Genomic DNA, 18,526 nt, shown 5'->3' on the forward strand with positions numbered 1-18,526 from the left:
AGTTGGTCAGAACAATGTGCATGTATTTTTGCATCCAAAGATCAAATATCCTTCTCGATAAAATAGTTTAAAATAGAAGAAATTGTAGTAATGTTTCTTCAACTTTAACCTAATTAAAGCTATGGTGCCTCAACTTCCCCGTCGTTGACAGCCTCTTCCCTCGTACCACTTCCCGCAATTCTCTTCCAGCAATCTCGCGCTCACCGAGGAGGACAAGGAACCATGATGGATGGACTCCACTGACAAACTGATAATGTACCCCCACAACCATGACACACTCTGCTTAGCCTCATTTGTGTGGCATGTGATTTATTTTGTCGGAATTGATGAAAAAGACCATAATTGCATGTTTTGATGAGTTAAGAGACCAATAATCAATGATTTTTAATTGATAGACCATTACTACAATTTACTCTTTAAAATATATATCATTTTATGACTCTTATAAATTAAAATAACCACGTAGTAACTAAATACTTTATATGGATGACATGTTAAGTTGGATTGAAGATAAAGCATAACAAGTATTCACCCGAGGAGACGACTAACATACTAACATGTCATGATTCCAACGCACAGTAGGTAGAAACGAATTAATAATATAGCCTAGCTACGAACACAAATCCATATGAAGCTTCATCAGTGAGCTGTAGTTCTCTAACTTCTAATTATCTACGCAATCTGAATTAAATAATCAAAGTACTGAGCATTTTCAATGCCAACTTGGTCCGCAGACTGCACAGTGGTACAGGTGGGTTGAATTATAGTGAAGAAATAGCTTGCTTTCTAGTTTTTTCTTTCTTCATCACTATAAGGAGCTTTGTATCCCATGCATATGACAAGATCTGGACTAGTAGTTAAGATAATCAAGATATTTTTAAACAAAACGCTATTTTAAATTATCCTGAATTACGAGAAAGTAGATTTGAACTTGAACGTAAAAGTACATGCACACCACGTGACTAACTGGCCCAACACACATATCTTATAGTCGTAATCTTATAGTCAAAGCAATGCTCTACAAGGACCAAGTAGCCGTCTAAATACCCATGTACGTCCGCATTGGGGTTTAATAAGCATTTAAGAAATTTTAGAGTAATGACTTGTTTGTAAGTACTTTTAAAATGATTAAAAGCATATTTGATTAAAGTGTATGTGGAACCAAAAATCGTTAGTAAAAATATAAGCAAATTCTGAAAAAAAACGTTTCAAGTGCTTTTAAAATCCAAAAACAATTTCACTAAAAATGTTTTCAGTCATTTTATGAGCAAAAGAAAATTTAGATGTCACAGCATGTATGACAGAGTGAAGTGTATCAATAAGCAAGCAAACCAAACACAAACAGCCAAATTAACTCCATCTGCCCTGAGTTCATTTGCAATTCGATGGCTTAACAAGAACCCTCCAAATTTAAAATGGTGAAGCCGCAGTGAGAGGCGGTTCGATAGGGAAGGAGTGAGATATCGTCAAGGATGACTTCTCATTAAAATTTACTTTTACGTAATTTTATGGAGATTACTAACTATCTCAACAATTTAGCGCTCGACTTTCGATTATTTTTATTTTTAAGAAAATTAACGAAAAAGTTAAAAAAAAAAACAGTTTTAATAAAAAAAATGATAAATAAAGGTGTAGTGAATAGTATCAGAGAAAGGTAAAAATATGATTTTTCGTGAAAAATGAACAATACCGAATGGAATTTTAACGAAACACTCCCGGTAGTTACTGTTTACTTTTAATGAAAAACCACATTTTTAACTTTCCTTGGTACTATTCACTATACCTTCATTTGTCATTTTTCATTAAAACTAAAGTTTTTTTTTTAACTTTTTGTTAGTTTTCCTTTTTTAATATTGTGATGTTTTGATAAGAGCAAGATGAGATTCTTTCTAAAAATAAAAACAAAATTTTTAGCTCGTTTGGAAGTACTTTTAAAAGTGAGTAAAAGTACTTTCATCAAAGGTGTTTTTTGAATCAATCATTAGTTAAAATGCAAGTGAATTCTAGAAAAGCACTTGAAATACTTCATGTAAGAAACACATAACTGGTGTCTCTGGCAGAAAACACTTAAAGTATTTTTGAATCCAAAAATAATTTCATAAAAAATGATTTCATTCAATTTAAAAACACTTTCAAACGGGTCATTATAAAAATTAAATATTAAAGAAATAAATAAAAGAACTGAAAATGAGCAAGCAAGTGGTGATGTAATAACACTCCAATTCAACCTAATCCATTAGTGAATGGTTTTGTTTGAAACAATTGGTCCATTTGGTTGGAAGAAAGAATGAAACTTGTAAAAGATACAATTTACAGACAAATTTGAAATGGTGTTAATCCTTTTGGGTAAATTTTACTAATAAGAACATAAGCACGTTTTATTTACAACAAAACTCCAGAACCAAGTTATATCAAGGTCATTAGGTTATAATGAGCAACACCGACACCTACGGCAGGATTAGCGAACCATCGAGTTGAGTCGCTGGTGCTGGTAAAAATGTGGAGCTGCCTCTGTGAGCCAAGAAGGATCTATCGAAATCACATTCCGCATGTACTGCTTGTCGGTTGAGACAAGAGAATGGTACAGAACCCACTTGGGATTAACTCTGCAAGCAAAATGAATTAACACAGCTTAAGATCGTCTACGACTAAGCTCTAATAGAAAGATAGTGACTGAAAGGCGAAAAGAATAAGAGTTGAAACGTCGCTGCTTAGGTCCGGCGAAGCATAATTTAAGAAACGTATATGCGATTAAAGTTAAGAAAGCGGCGACGGATGGGAGGGGGGGGGGGGGGGGGATTAAAATGATAAAAGTTAATAGCAAGCAGTCCCTGAGAAAAGAATTGTTTACTTACCTGAATAACACGGATGATGGGTGAATATAAACCTTCTTGAGAACCTCTTATAGTCTTGTACTTCCCATCGTGACTTGATGCCTTCAGAGTTCAGACAACGGAACAATTATCAAAGATTCAGAAAGAAAACTTTATACAAGCCATCATGGTATATATTGTCGTACCCAGTGCACAAGGCTCCCGCTTTACGCAGGGTCTGGAAGAGGTGAATGTCGGCTAGCCTTACCCCCATTTATGGAGAGGCTGCTCCCAAGTCTCGAACCCGAGACCTACCGCTCATGGGCGAAGGCACTTGCCATCATGGTATAATTAAAAAAAAAAATTATTTAATAAAAAGAAGACAAGATGAACTTGAAAAAAGTTTTAACCGGAAAGAAAATGGTTGAAACTCATAAAACCAAAAGAAATAAAGCATTAGTGCAAAAGTAACAAAGAAAATTACTCACATCTAATCGACATGCATTAGCGAAAAACCCACTAGTAATTGCCTTCCTCACTACCTGCAAGATGTAAACAGTAGAAACATTCAGATACCAGAAAAAAGAAAGCCCTTTACCACCCCAAAAAAATTGAAAACGATAAAATTTCCAGGTTTCTAGAAAAGTATGCTCTCAAATGAGGACCATAAGAAAATGAATGAGTCATACTTGGGTCGGGAACTTCGGATGCTTGATGCCAATTGAATTGTAAGAAAAACCGTTTCTTATTTTTATACTGAATGGCAAAATCTTACCACTGTGTCTCTTTCACAAGATTTCAAGACAATGCCTAATCTCTGAGCCGTTCTTCTGAGTTGTCCTCTAATTTCAATAACCTTTTTCTGCACAAAAGAAATGTCACTTAAAAAAGGTGCATCAACCACCGTCTGGGAAACTGATCAATCCAAATACTGATAACAAACCATGGCTTGGTAGTTTACAAAGTTCCTATGGCACCACTGCGGTGATTTACCAGACTGAAGAAATCCTTTGTAGACATTTAGGAAACTCACGTGGTCGCCCTGCATGGAATCAAGAATATCAAACAGGACAGCACTGAGCATAGAAAGATTAGACAAGTTGAATATATATTCCATTAAAAATTTTGAAATTTAGTACCTCAGCAGCCGCAAAATTCAACTTGGCTTCATCCAGTTCCTTCTGTGATCCCCTACCCGAAACCCAGATAGTCTGCACGACGAACATTTTAATTGTGAAGTACTGAAAGGAAGATTTCTTTTCAAGTAGCATTTGTCTACAAAGTATAAATTGAGATATTTTCTGTAAAACTGAATGTGGTTCATTGTAACAAATGTGCAACCTAAATATATATGCATATTTAGATCGTTCTTCAATAATTTGATTCTAATGGTGAGTTGGAGAGAAGAAAAATGTACAAAACATTCAGTAGTGTCAAGAGAATTAATGGGATTTACTTGAATGGAGAGAACAGCAGCAATGGTAATTATCTCTTCTGAACACCCCAGTTCACCTGAAGATAATATCATTTTTGCAATCATTGGTTCCTACAAAACATTTAATTTAACCAAATTAGTCAAATTCTCAGCAACCAGTACAGAAGTGTGAACATTAAAAAAAATATGAAGAATTTCAGACGACAAAAACGACATATGAAACCAGTATTTTCACAACTGCTTCACTAAATGCATTTGAGAAGGTGGTTCGCTCAAGAAAAGATATTAGTGGGAGATATAAAAAACGAATGCAACTGTCATCCTGCATTCCATTAATAGTGGCATACAAATCCAATATGACAACAAACTGGAATTATTGTGCGGAAGCAGAAAGATCACACATTTCATCTGCAACATACCAATGGAAACTCAGTAATTTGAAATCCAGTTGGCGAAGTAAGTTTTGCATCATCATCTAGGACTCCAAGTGAATAAAGCACTTCAAGCGCTCGAACCATTGCTTCGGAAGAAGGAGATGCTGGCCAATCAAAACCCAGGATATTATCTATTCCCAAGGCTTATAACTGGAAGGCAAGAAGACACTATTAGCATCTACGTTCCAGAAGAAAGCTCTCAGCTCATAGTCAATTATTAAACATCAAAGTATTGCACACAAAAGAATCACTAAGTCTGGATGCATGAGACTCATGGAAAATTTGATTAATTTGAAACAAATATTCTAACATTAAGTTCATAGACTATTGTATGTCCTAGAACTATGGGATAGCCGTATCACATATTTGAGACATATACAGGGTGCTCCAGATGGAGGCCTACTGGCAATGAAAAGCATGGCCTTGCACCATAAGAGAATACCTGAATCACACAGGACACAAGATTTGACCTCTGTATCTCTGGAATCCCCTCATCAGACATTTCCTTTGCAAAATACTCTTCCGTATATAGCCTTGTTGTAGCCATGGAAACATTAAGGGGAAAAGCAACTTTGTTAGGACTCAGAATTAGCTTAAAGAGAAATGGTTATTAGTTTATAAAGCATCCATCAAACTAGTCTTATCAGGACTTATTCTGTATCTGTTGCATATTACTTCTTATGGGAAGTATATCTCTGTCAGCCTATATAATAACCTTGTAGGCGCATAAGATTGATAACTTGTCTATAAACTTAAACTCACAAGTGATTTTCTTTTTATCTTTTAACAATAATATACCTGTTCTCGAAAATTTTGAGGAGTGTCTTAGAACTAACTAGAAATTAGGTCTGCGCGTTGCCGCAAGAACCAGCTGTTTCAAGCGTAATCGGATGAATAAAACACATTTAAGTTGAATAAATTCAAAATTCAACACAATTATGAACAAAGAAAGGAATAAATGAGTGAATAATATCAATAAGATAAGCAGTTTTGTTTTTATACATTCAAATGAGCTGACATATAAACACATTGTACAATGAGTAGGAAGAAACTGAACGTTTTGATTAGGAAGAGATGGTTACCCAAAAAGTTCTGTTTCCTTAAGAAACAGAACAAACATGTAGTTCACACATCTAATATGTGTCCTGCAGTGTAGGCATCCATTTCAACTGGTAATTAAAAACGGAAAGTGTTGAGGACTTGTTCAAGTAGCTAATTTTGTAACCACAACTGTTCAAACGCAAAAATAAGCAGAAGGTCTGTTTCCATACGAAACTGAAGAAACAGAAGCAAGCTGCAGTTCACACATATTTTGCCCCTGCAGTTAAGACGGCAAAATATATGCCCTGCAGCCTACATACCTCACTTAGCAATTAGCAAAACACAGAAAAAGCGGTGTTTGAGCAGGTAAGTCGCCAAGCACAGATGTTCAAACAAAAAAATATGCAACATGGTGTGCTGTATTCGATGACTGAGAGCGTGGCTGTTCACTTTTTCTGAGGACATCTTCGACACTATAGCAAAAAACATAAATCATAATGTAACAAAGGCATCCATTATGGACGCTATTCAGGTATGCGTTGATACTCATAACTGTGTTCACTTATCCATATTATATTTGAATATGAGTGAGGATAAATGGTTGATACTCGTAACTGTGTTCACTTATCCATAATAAAATTTAAAAGGATGAAACTTTTAATTACCAATAAACCAATAATGAATACTAATTATTGAAAACAAATAACGCAAGAATACCAGTCAATCTATTAAATAAAACCAACCCATACTCTTGACAACAAAAAAGGTAAAACTACATAAGTTAAAGGTCAGTCCTTTGCAAAACCAACAATTGCATATGGCACAAAATGAAATAAAACCAAAATCTAACAACCAAAAAATATGTCTGTATGCAGTAGCAATCATGTAAGAGTTTATTCATCGGCTAAAATTCGAAATCTCAGATTGACCAATTACACCATTTCTATAAAATTTCAGTTATGGCATTAGTATTGAGCAAAATTAATATGTTAGAACAGAAACAATTTCTTACATATGTCATCAATCCATAAAAAGGGGTCCTTATTCAACAATAAATATTTTTTATACCAAAACAAAGCAATGAAAATGTTTTACTTTGAAATTTCAAATAGACTTAGTTCAGACATTAACAATTTCCATGGAATTTCTCTTGGGTTTACATAGAGAGCAAAGCGAGAGAGCTCTCCATATTTTGAGCAAAATCCCCCTAAACTACGATTAGATAGCTTCAGCTGGGATACACGTAAACAAATTCAAAGCTCAAGACCTGAAATTGAGCTCAAAAACTGGAAATCTCACTTCAATTAAGCAGTTTTTCAGATGTTTACAGCTTAAATATGCATGATAACAAAAAAGAAACATCCTTTTTTGACCAATCGGACACTACCAGAAAAGGCCTAATTCATATTATTCAGATTACAAATACACAGGCGACCAAATAGCTAATAAAGCTAGACACTTTGACCCCAATCCAACACAAAAATTGTTGTGGTTATACATGCGATACCTGCCTAAAATATCAACAATTCCAAATTAAAATGGAAAATGAAATGAAGCAACATAGATTGAATACAATTTGGGGAAAATTATCTCACTTGGAGCTCCGAATTGGGCTGAATCCATTAGGTTTGGGGGGAGAGGAACACGGAGCTACTATGAGAGAGAGAGAGAGAGAGAGAGAGAGAGAGCATGCGTTGTCCTTTTCTTCTATACAGCCACTGGACCGCAGTTCCTTCACAAAAAATTATATGCATGTGTTAGTTTTTCAAGTTGTAGTCTTGCAATCAACTTAATAAGCATAAGTTCAAACATTAAACGAATATAAAATGATATATGTACTAAAAAAATGTTCCTTTTTTACATGAACAACTAAGCAAAAGCATTATTACAACCAAGAATCTAAGTTCATAACCAACAACCAATCATCAAGAATAAACCCCATCAAGCCCGAACCCAAATACAAATGCCACTATCATAATCACCCAAAATTCACTACAGCAAACACAAAACCCACCCTGTTAAGTCCAGTCAGTCGATTAAGAACCTATTTGACTAATTCCAACTCAGCAGATGGTCAAATTGTTAATTCAGGAGAAGATTATTGCCCAATAAACAGGTAGAATCAAAGTATGAATATATTCAATTAATATTACAGTATCTTCATTTGAGCAAAATCCCCCTAAATTTAGCATCCACTATTTTCATACATTCATAAATTCATTGCTAACAACAAAATACAATAAAAAAATTAAAAAAATATGGTCAAAAATGGACCAACAGGACCTCTTGCATTCAAAATTTTGAGCCAAAAGTCAAAAAATTGATATTTTGGATTTCCAATTTCATATCATTTCAAGAAAAGATCAAAAAACTAAATTTTTAACATTCCCAAAAACTGAAAATCCAATCTTTGGGAGAAATCAATGAGAGCATGCACTTGTATCAGTCAAAATATATTCCTTACGTCAACAAATTGGATTAACCAATGGGGCTAATTATTATGTAATTACACATCTAGAGCTATCAGCTATAGCAAATCTTTTATCTTCAACCTTAAATATTACTCCCTTAATTAGTGCTTCTTTTCAGATCACAACATTGGATACGATTAATTAGGTGTTACATCGATGGTGATTTGTGAGAACCACTATGCTAATAAATTCTACAATACAATTTGAAGATCTAATTGCAACAACTCGAAACCCTACCAAAACGATCAATCGAATCAAGAAAGAGACCTCGAGCGAGGATCATTTTTCCTTGAATATGAATCCACATCATGTACTCAATTACAATATAAATCCCCATAAATCCATTTTTGGAAAGTACTAAAACACCGAAAACAAATATATGTGTGCACATATATATATATATATATATATATATATATATAAGTATGAATATGAGGCATTGAATGGTAAATTGGATGAGGAAGTCTAAATAGACCAGTGGTGGCGAGTGGTGAGGATGAGCTTCATACCGACGCCATGTTCTTGGGCTGCTTTCAGAACCTTATCAGATTCAATTGGATCCACAACCGCTGCTTTTTTGATACTCTCGCCAATAATTCTAATCACCAATAACATAGTTATATTTTCTCTGAGTCGTATAGCAACACTCATAGGGTAATAGCAAATGAACATTGATACAAAACTTGAATTAGACAGGTATAATATTATTCTCCTTAAAAGAATAACTATTTGTAAGATCATACCTTTGACTTTGGTTGGGAGTGTGCTCTCTGTTACCTTCGCATTGGATTTTGCAGCCAATTTATGGGAAAAGTGAAATATATTGCTTAAAGCGATTACATATATATGGCTATTAAATTAAAACAAAAAGAGGTCAGGGGGTTTGTTAATGGATACCTCTCTTTTATCGGCGCTTTCATCACTTCTCAAGCTAGCAAATGATGGAGCGGCCTTAGCAGTATGTTAGATACCATTAACCGATCCCCATGCTAAAAATTTCTGTAAAATGAAATGCCTAATTAGTACTAAATATCTCATGTTAAGCAGAACATATGAATCATATAATGTACATAAATACAACCCAGAATTATGATGTTATACTCTTCATCCACATCAACTTATTATGAAAAAATGCATCTTATTGCAATGCACCAACAAATACTCAATCAACATAACTGAATCTACACAATCATATAGTATCAATGCTTTCGTTCTCTACTAATTAATCAATGCAACATTTCAAATTTGCTTTCTTCATATACGGTAAGTATTCAAAGTCATACCATCCCAATTCCACATAAGATAGTACACCTTCAGAGAGATGCCAGCGGACAGCCGAAAGCTGGGTTTCGTGTTACAGCAACGACACCTTCCACTGTTCATGAATCACTGCAAAACATCACAAAGTTCTTATGCCTACACTACATTTACTAAATCAATTCAAAATGGTCCTTAAAGGTAAAAAAAAAATTGCTCTATAAGTAATGCATGGTGTCAACTATATCGAATGTCATTATTATGTGAGAAAAAATAAAAACCCAGAAATTAAAAGAAATAACGCGGAAATTCCAGATCAAAGTGACAACAGAAGACGCCCAAAAATACCAATTTGGGAAATCATGAGAGCAAGGATCAACTGAGAACTCACTGAAATCGAATCGAATGGTGAGAACGAAGGAAATATTATACAATAAATACAGAAACAGAATTTCGTACAACAAATAATAAGATTCCAGAGTTGCACCAATGGAAACGTAAATCACCATATATAAGTAGACAAAGTTTCTAGCAATATATACAAAAACCTCTAAAAAAATCTACCTAAACTCAAAAAGGAGCAATTCCATTTCCTTACATGGTGCGACACACAGTGGGTTTCACAGCTATTACTCAAAATACGCAACACGAAAGCCTGTTTGAGTTAGAACCCTATAACGTGAAATCCACACACAGTGGGTTTCACCAAGGTCCACATATCCAATCCAAACTACATGGCTAATATTCAATAACATGTCCAATCTTTAAGCACATTTACCAAACAGATTTAGAACACTATAGAATCTACTTAGTAGCAGAAGCAAACACCAGGAAATTATGAAGAAGCACATAAATGAGCATAGTGAAACCAAAAAATTCGAATGATGGTTTTAACAAAGCAAACGGAAAACAAAACAATAAACAATGATTTTCAAACAGTGCATAACCTGTTGAATTAGAGGAAAAAACTGAAAACCCATACCCTTCCATACATCCCTCTGTCATTCTGTCCTCACTGACCCTATGCACTAACCCATTAATTAACCCCAAAAAATGCACACAACCATGCTTTCTCCTCTCCCTCTCTCTATCTCTATCTCCCTGTCCACATCTCTTTCTAAAATGATAAATCCCCCAAAACCGGACCTAACATACTAAACAATTAGAAAATCTAAGCTACCATTAAAGAATATAATTTTAAAAACAAACTTGTCTTTGGATTTGAGGCATGCATCGCAAGATCCGGCACACCCCACTCTCAGTAAGGTTTGTTCATGACCCTTACCCCTGTCTCCCTGAAATCCTGACGACCCATACGGTCTTCTCTGACCATCCCCACTCTCCCACTTGTGATCCATCTGCAGCAACAATGTCAAGACCTCTCCCTCTCTCTCTCTCTCTTACGCAAACCCTCCATCCTCGAAACCCTAGTTGAACGACAGCAAATGATACCTACCCGGTTACCCCCCATCTCGCCCAAAACCGATAGGACAAAATTGCCCTTCCTAACTTTTACATTATAGAACAACGCAGCAAAAACTCAAGCATGAAAATGAACACATACCAGTGATTATTTCCTCATAGGTTATTCCCAATGTAATATGTTAGATTGGATAATTTCCAGAAATAAAATAAACATTCTGAAAGGTTCAGCTAAGTTTCTTGTTTCTCCAAAGAAAGTTACCTGTAAATGAAGAACATCTGCTAATGGCAACCTCTTCAAGTGAGGGAAGGTAAGCAGTTGAGATGGCGTTTGCCCAAAGTATGCAATCTGGTCCTGTGTTGCACGCTGTTGTACCTGATTTTGGCACAGAGGAAAAAAGAATGTACTGAAAAAAATTATCAAACAATAATGGAAAAAATCGTACAAATGCCAACAGAAACTATACTTACTGGGTCTGAGATCTTATCAATATCCACTGTCCCTTCATAGGTAATGTAAAAGAAAAAATTATTTGCCATTATAGCTTCTTTGCCACGCTGCTTATACCTGTGTATTCCAATTTATTAATGAATATAACAGTTTCAAAAATGAAACATTCAAAGTTGATATAGTCTAGAGTTGTGATGAACTTATAAAAGAAAAAGTTAAAAACAAAATGAAATGAAAGAAAAAGAGGTAGATACAAACCAAAAATAAACTAAAATTAAAAATCTCCAAAGTCCAAAGAAACCTACCCGAATATGTGATCAATCCATTCATGCAAATGCGTAGATGCATGCTCACTTTCAAGAGCCCAGGTTGTTGAACTACCAGCCACAACAATCTTACCATCAACCTCGTCCTGCAAGGAAATGAAGTTCAACTTAAAACAGATCATTCTGGGAACACATGTAACCTAAAAAATGTTATGCATTAAACTTGTGCTTCCAAGCATATATTATAGATGACTTGTCCTGGATGTTCTTCTTATATTAAAGAAACCATCATTATTGTTGCATACACCTTAAGCTGTGATAGTAGCATATATACAGCCCGATAAGCAGGGTCTTCTGTGCTTTCCACGATAAACATATACTTTAAGGGACCACCATAGAGAGAAGTGACATGTTTTCGTTAATTAAACAAAATAGTGCAGACCATATTGGAAGAAAACCTTGGATACAAATTCAACCTATTAAATCAGTTAGCAGGAGGATTTTGAACACTTCACCAGATAAGACATCCCTACAGTGCAAATACAGAAACTTAGACATGCCCACCAAAAGAAAATATAGCTTAACTATGTTAATCTAATATCACAAAGATATTGAGTTTCCAAGTCTCAGACCCAATAGAGTGTAATTTAAACTTCTTATGAAGAAAAACCTAATTTTCAACTGGAAAATAATACAAAAACATGATTGGCTTTGACCACTCTCATTCCAAATGTTCTAGCGTAGCCCCTGACTCAAGGGCTCACCAAATGGGTTTTCGATTTCTGAATGAAATTAGAAGCCTAAGTAATGTTTGATGGCATATTGTATCATCAAGAGCAGGATTCATATGTCCCCTTCCTTGCACAGAATCTAAATATGATCGAAAAAGAATAATGAAAACCCAAACGAATTACAGAGGAACTGATGGGTTTATGCATCAGCAAGAGGCAGAAAAAAACGACATACCTTCCCGACGCCACCTCAACCCCTCGCGTTGTCCCCATCACCTCGATCATAAAGGCTCGGCCTGACCGAAACGAAGCACAACCTCTCTCGCCCCTTGAAATCTGAAATCCCCACCCCAAAAAACCACGCACGGGCCTTCCTGACGCAAAAGGTGGAGTAAGACGACACTGGCGAGAGAAGGGAGACGGCGGTGAGAGAAGGGAGACGGCGGCGAGAGGAGGATAGGACGGAGGCGAGACCGTCTGCGTCGTTCTCGCGGGGTCTGCAAGACGGAAGAGGCAAGGAGGGTTTGAGAAGGAAATGGAAAAGAAAGGAAATGAAAGTCTCTAACCCACCCATCCCGTTCGAAACCCTACAGACTAAAATGACCATCGCACCCCTGCCTTTCCATAATTATAACACGCGGCATGAAGATCAGCAGCAGAGAGAACCAGTGGCAGCCTCGTAAATAAAGTGAAATTGGGGTCCAAAAACGATGAACAGTAAAGAACAGTGCCAATTGCAATGCTTTCTTTAGACTAAAGTAATTGCATCCGCAAAACTAACACATTACATAAATTCTTTTCACAATATGGCACAAGTTCGTGGAACAACAAAGTGAAGTAAAATAACCATGAAGGGTGCAGACCTGTAACATTTCCCAGGCCGAACTCTTCCAGCTCTACCAGTCCTTTGTCTAGCAGACGCCTTGGATATTGGTGCCACTACCAGATTTTCAATATCTGTTATCTATGAAAAGTAGATATAGAGTAAAAAGGTCGTACCCAGTGCACAAGGCTCCCGCTTTACGCAGGGTCTGGGAAAGGTGAATGTCGGCTAGCCTTACCCCCATTTATGGAGAGGCTGCTCCCAAGTCTCGAACCCGAGACCTACAGCTCATGGGCGAAGACACTTGCCATCGCACCAAGTCCGACCTAAAGTAGATATAGAGTAACAAAAAAATAAGAACAGTCAGATAGGCCTTGGATATCAATGTTCCCGTGTCAGCAAGAATCACCAGTTCAAAGATTCTTATTAAACCAAACAAAGTACATAATCTTCAACATAGCAATTCTTATACGTAAGTGGCAGGAAGGCAAGTCCTGCAGTCAGTATATACATTAGGCAATGAACATACTTGCTTTAATAAATGTGTGCATGTGAGAGAGAGGAGAGAAAGAGAGAGAGAGAGAGAGAGAGAGAGAGAGAGGATGAATATACCGGGTTGTAGAAACGCTGTTTCGAGAACCCACTGTCAACAACATAGACAAGGCCCTGTACCAATTAAAGGAATATGGCCCGATGATGATGCAGTGCCTAATTGCTTAAAGTGAAAACTTAAGTCTTACAGCTATCATCCTATTTAGCATATGTGTTACCTCCAAAGTTATTGACGTCTCTGCTATATTGGTTGATATCACTACTTTCCTCTTCCCTCTGGGAGTAGGAGTGAACACCAGCTCCTAAAAAGCAGAAAAATAGAGGCCAAAATCAGAATTTGAAAGAAATTCGCAAGCCAGCAAGAATAGTCTACTTCATCTAAGCACACAAAGTGTAGCAAACCTGCTCAGCACGTGGAAGTCCTGAGTAGAGCGGCACAAGCATCAATCCTGAAACATGAAGACACAATCCTTATAAAAAATGATGCATGTAGCAGAATCTTAAACTTTAGATTTTTAAACCCTAAACCTTACTATTCCAAATTACACTATTTGGAACTTGGATTTTTAAAACAAATATTTACTATTAGTAATAAATTAATAATAAATCTGCTCAAGATTCTGCACCTGATGAGTTCTTTCCGCGGTTTTGAGCTTCTTCAGTAATCAGCTGTACAGCAGCATCAATATCTTCTTGACCAGTAAGAAAAACCAGAATATCTCCCATTGGTTCCTATACAATAAAATCAGTAAGGTTTTGTAGTAGAACTGAAAATATATGCATGTACACATGCAGGATGTTCATGAATGTAACAAACTGAAAACCTGTCATTTCGTTATACAAAGAAAAATTTTAGTGTCATCCAAATATCAGCTACCTGGTCATGGATCAATAATACAGTTGACACAGCAGCCCGAAGATAGTCAGAGACAGGCTCCTCCACATAATGAATTTGTACATTATACCCTCTACCCTGAAAACAAAAAGAACTTGTTGATGTCTCAGTTTTTATATAACTAACTGACAGTAGAGTAAGCTCGAAACTTTTTGCACCGCCATATAAAGTTTCTTCTGCGATGAGTGAATGAGTGAGAGAGAGAGAGAGAGAGAGAGAGAGAGAGAGAGAGAGAGAGACAGACAGAGAGAACCATTATCTTACGGGAACATACCTCAACTGATAGGACTGCGGGCTCCATATTTGGTCCAAGATCCTCTCCGTCTGGTCTGCGACGACTTTTTCTGGTTTACCATAAAACAAGATATCAACACTAACGTTTCAAGCTTATTATACACAAATGTTCATGATATACACAGACAAATGTAATGGCAGAATTTCTAGGTGTATTTTACCCCCGACAAAGAACAGTGTGAATATAAATTTGCCGACTTTTCACTTTTCAGGGCAGTGATTACAATCCACAGAAAACTAAGTAATCACAAGCAGGCAATTGTATACTAGTAACCCAAAGAACGAAAGAACAAAATCATGTGATCAAATGCTAAAAACAAACCTGGGCTGAAAGAAATCAGACATCGACTTTGCTTGAATTGTGGCAGATGAGATAATCAGATGCAGCTCAGGTCGGCGTCGTTGGATCTAGAATTTCAGGATTCAACAGACATATCATAAAAACGCCAAAAGAAAACACTAAAAACCCAAAATCTTTTGTTGTTTTGTAAGGCAACAGTATATGATTTCTTAGCTGATACCTTTTTCAGGAGACCCAATAAAATGTCAGTTGCGATAGACCTTTCATGAGCCTCATCAACCATTATGACGCTGACAACCAAATCAGAAGAGATTGTGAGGAAAATGAAAGTTAATAGAAAGATAGTAATAATATTAATAACCATCTTTTTCATGCAAATAACTCCCCCTTCACCAAAAACAAATACAAAACAAAAGAAAAAAGAAAGAAGTCCTAGTTAATTTTCTACAAGCCACAGGCCCACAACCTATCAATGTAAAAAGACATGGAATTTCACTTTGCACACCATAAGGAATGGGCAGCAAGTATGTCATATCTCATTATCAAAGACACTTTTGTATCAGTTCTAGGAAGGCAGTAAATACTTATCGTACCCAGTGCACAAGGCTCCCGCTTTACGCAGGGTCTGGGAGAGGTGAATGTCGGCTAGCCTTACCCCCATTTATGGAGAGGCTGCTCCCAAACACAATTATATACTTATATTCTAGCAAAATATCTTTACTCATCCAAACTTTTCTAAATCTTCTCTATCTCCCGAGAATGGGGGCATATATACACAGAAACATTTTTACCAACCACTTCACACTACTACATCAGCAGCATGATTGATTCCCAGCTCAAGAACATAAGTTGCGCTAAAGACTATGTGATCATTTATCCGCACCATTAAGAACCTTGACCTTCAAGTTCTACGATCGTAATCAAACTTTCTCCAACCATTTCCCTGAGCATCCTACCAACCACTCATCGGGGATCATCATTAAAGTTCATATTCAAAAACACTAAAAAATCAAACAACATAGTTCAGACCCCGAAAACAAAGTTAAATCCTTTTTCCTCATTCACGATTGTTATACTGGACTTGAACAAATGTATACATTAAAACAAACATAACTCGAACTGTCAATTCAATGTCCCCATTAATTAAATCCCCAAACTTTTTTCAACAACACGGTCGCATAATTAGCAGTTTTAAAATATGAATACAATATTCACAATTGCAGGGAAATTATAACGAAAATTCAAAGTAACTGAGTCATTATGGTATTACCGAGCACAGGGCCAATCTTCTGCATCAGCTGGACAAATCCCATAGATTTTTATTGGATTATAACTTGAATTGAGGAAAATCAAACCCCCAAGAAAATTAATTTAATGAAAAAAGCTTAAAATTCTTCTAATTTGCACCAAATGATCAAATCCCAAATCATCCAAAACCAGTAAAAATCGAATTTTGCATCCAAAAATGTAAAAAGTATGAGAAATCCAAAAATGGGCATTGACGATTGAATTGAAGGCATCAATTTTAGGGGAGGATGATGAAGAAGAAGAAGAAGAAGAAGAAGAAGAAGAAGAAGAAAAGGGTACCTCGTGAGTAGCACGTGCAGAGGAGCCACCACAGACGAAAGAGGAGAGTATGGAACGAAGTAAATACTTTACAAAAATGATAGCTAGTACCTATATTTAGTCAAAAGAGGATCATCCATCATTTCCCTGAGTAGCACACCATCAGTCAAAAACTTTATCATAGTTACACCCTGCGCTGCCAGAACAGGAAAACCATCATTCACGACATGGAACTACAAATCTGATAAATGGCATTGCAGACAATCCAACAAGAGATATGGTATGTGAAAAGATACTATGGTATGTGAAAAGGCAATCCATCAAGAGAAAGTCAGAGCTTAAAATGATTAATAATGGGTCTCATTGTACTTGTAACATCTTCAAATCTTATAGTGTAGCCAACTTCCTCCCCAAGCTTGACCCCCATTTCTTCCGCGACCCTTGCAGCAACTGCCTGCAGAACAGTACCACCATTTAGTTGTAAAAATATGTGTTACTCAAAGGAAACCTTAAGAATCAACTTTAGTTAACGCCATCAATATTAGTCCATAACATTTACTGTCAGTTGTGTATATTCATAAAGTTTTTATCTTTAATGTCTACCGGGTTCGGATGTAAGTTTAAATAAATAAAGCGGCCAAAAGTTTCACTTTTTCCTTAGGAGAGGAGAACCAGTAACTTTCTACCAAGACATCTCTATAAAAGTATTTACAAACTAAAAGCTGCATAACAAGAAAGATAAAGAGGGTTCGATGAAGCATTTAATTCAACATTGAAATTCAGGCAATAAGAAATCTTCAATGCAAAGATTTTCAAGCACGGTTTGAACATTCACGCAAATACCACAACTTTCAGATGACTTAGAACACCTTAGTAAACCTGGGAATAGCCACCTGATGAAATTAATGAAACAAATTATGCAAGCAATGCTATGCTTAATAAACTGGGAATAGCTAAAACCAAAGAATCACCTGGACAGCCAGCCTCCTTGGCTGGGTGCACGCTATAACCCGCCCTACGTCAGCCCAACCGGCTTCTTTGAGGTACTGCAATTCCAGTAGACATATCAGAAACACTTTGAACTCACTTCAATTCATCAATTCAATAGAAATTCTGAATTCGAAACTAACAAATAACACCAAAGCTCCACTCGGGTTATTGAAAGGTATGAAAAAAAATCTTGGGTTTCAGAAAAAAGAAGCAAACCTGAGGAATTTGGGTGGTTTTTCCGCTGCCCGTTTCGCCGACTACGATGGTGGTGGCGTGAGTCTCCACTAGGTAAAGAATGGCTGTGCGGTACCGGAACACGGGCAGCTTTTGCCTCTGCCGCTCAATGTTCGCGTACCCAGAAGGGGAATTGAAGAAAAGGACGCCGCCCTCTTCGTCGTCGACGAGGCGGGGCTTCTCGGTCCCTGGTTTCCAGAACTGCGACATTGTTGTGCTCTTGCTTTTTTTTACTCGGCGATTTCTTCCGTTGGGGCTTATTTCCAACAAACCTCGTAATAATATCAAGGCCATGAAGCTGTTGGGGAAATACTCTAACACAAGGGTTGGAGAGACAACATAAACATGAGTAAACAAATTACTTGTATTACACATACAAAATATTACAACACACTCTCATTGACACACTTTATAATCTACGACACTCACTCACTTCTAGAGATATACTCTAGACCACTCACACTCTTCACAAGACTACTCCTACTTCTCACTCTCTTACTTAGCTCTCTCTTCTTGGCTACTTTCTTGATTGGTTTATTGTTACATAGCA

At 36.5% G+C, this 18,526-nt stretch overlaps 2 long non-coding RNA genes and 1 pseudogene across 5 annotated transcripts; all 3 read right to left on the reverse strand.

Moving 5' to 3' along the window:
- Window positions 1–2,328: 2,328 nt before the first annotated feature.
- On the reverse strand, window positions 2,329–18,218 carry LOC126622240 (probable pre-mRNA-splicing factor ATP-dependent RNA helicase DEAH9; annotated as a pseudogene).
- LOC126622251 (uncharacterized) lies at window positions 5,638–9,589 on the reverse strand. Of its 4 annotated transcripts, none has more exons than XR_007623380.1 (5): window positions 9,478–9,583; window positions 8,938–9,193; window positions 8,704–8,792; window positions 7,319–7,455; window positions 5,638–6,196 (listed from the first exon to the last, which is right to left on the reverse strand). It is a non-coding gene; the product is annotated as an uncharacterized LOC126622251 (long non-coding RNA). The 4 variants fall into 4 exon arrangements; XR_007623379.1 differs by lacking the exon at window positions 5,638–6,196 and adding an exon at window positions 6,997–7,234 and having other exon boundaries at window positions 9,478–9,589; XR_007623381.1 differs by lacking the exon at window positions 5,638–6,196 and adding an exon at window positions 6,997–7,234 and having other exon boundaries at window positions 8,938–9,183; window positions 9,506–9,583.
- Window positions 11,413–12,891, reverse strand: LOC126622253 (uncharacterized). The gene is made up of 3 exons (XR_007623383.1): window positions 12,557–12,891; window positions 11,630–11,736; window positions 11,413–11,441 (listed from the first exon to the last, which is right to left on the reverse strand). It is a non-coding gene; the product is annotated as an uncharacterized LOC126622253 (long non-coding RNA).
- Window positions 18,219–18,526: the final 308 nt, after the last annotated feature.

This window comes from Malus sylvestris, chromosome 5 (genome assembly GCF_916048215.2).
Source record: "Malus sylvestris chromosome 5, drMalSylv7.2, whole genome shotgun sequence".
Classification (NCBI taxonomy): domain Eukaryota; kingdom Viridiplantae; phylum Streptophyta; class Magnoliopsida; order Rosales; family Rosaceae; genus Malus; species Malus sylvestris.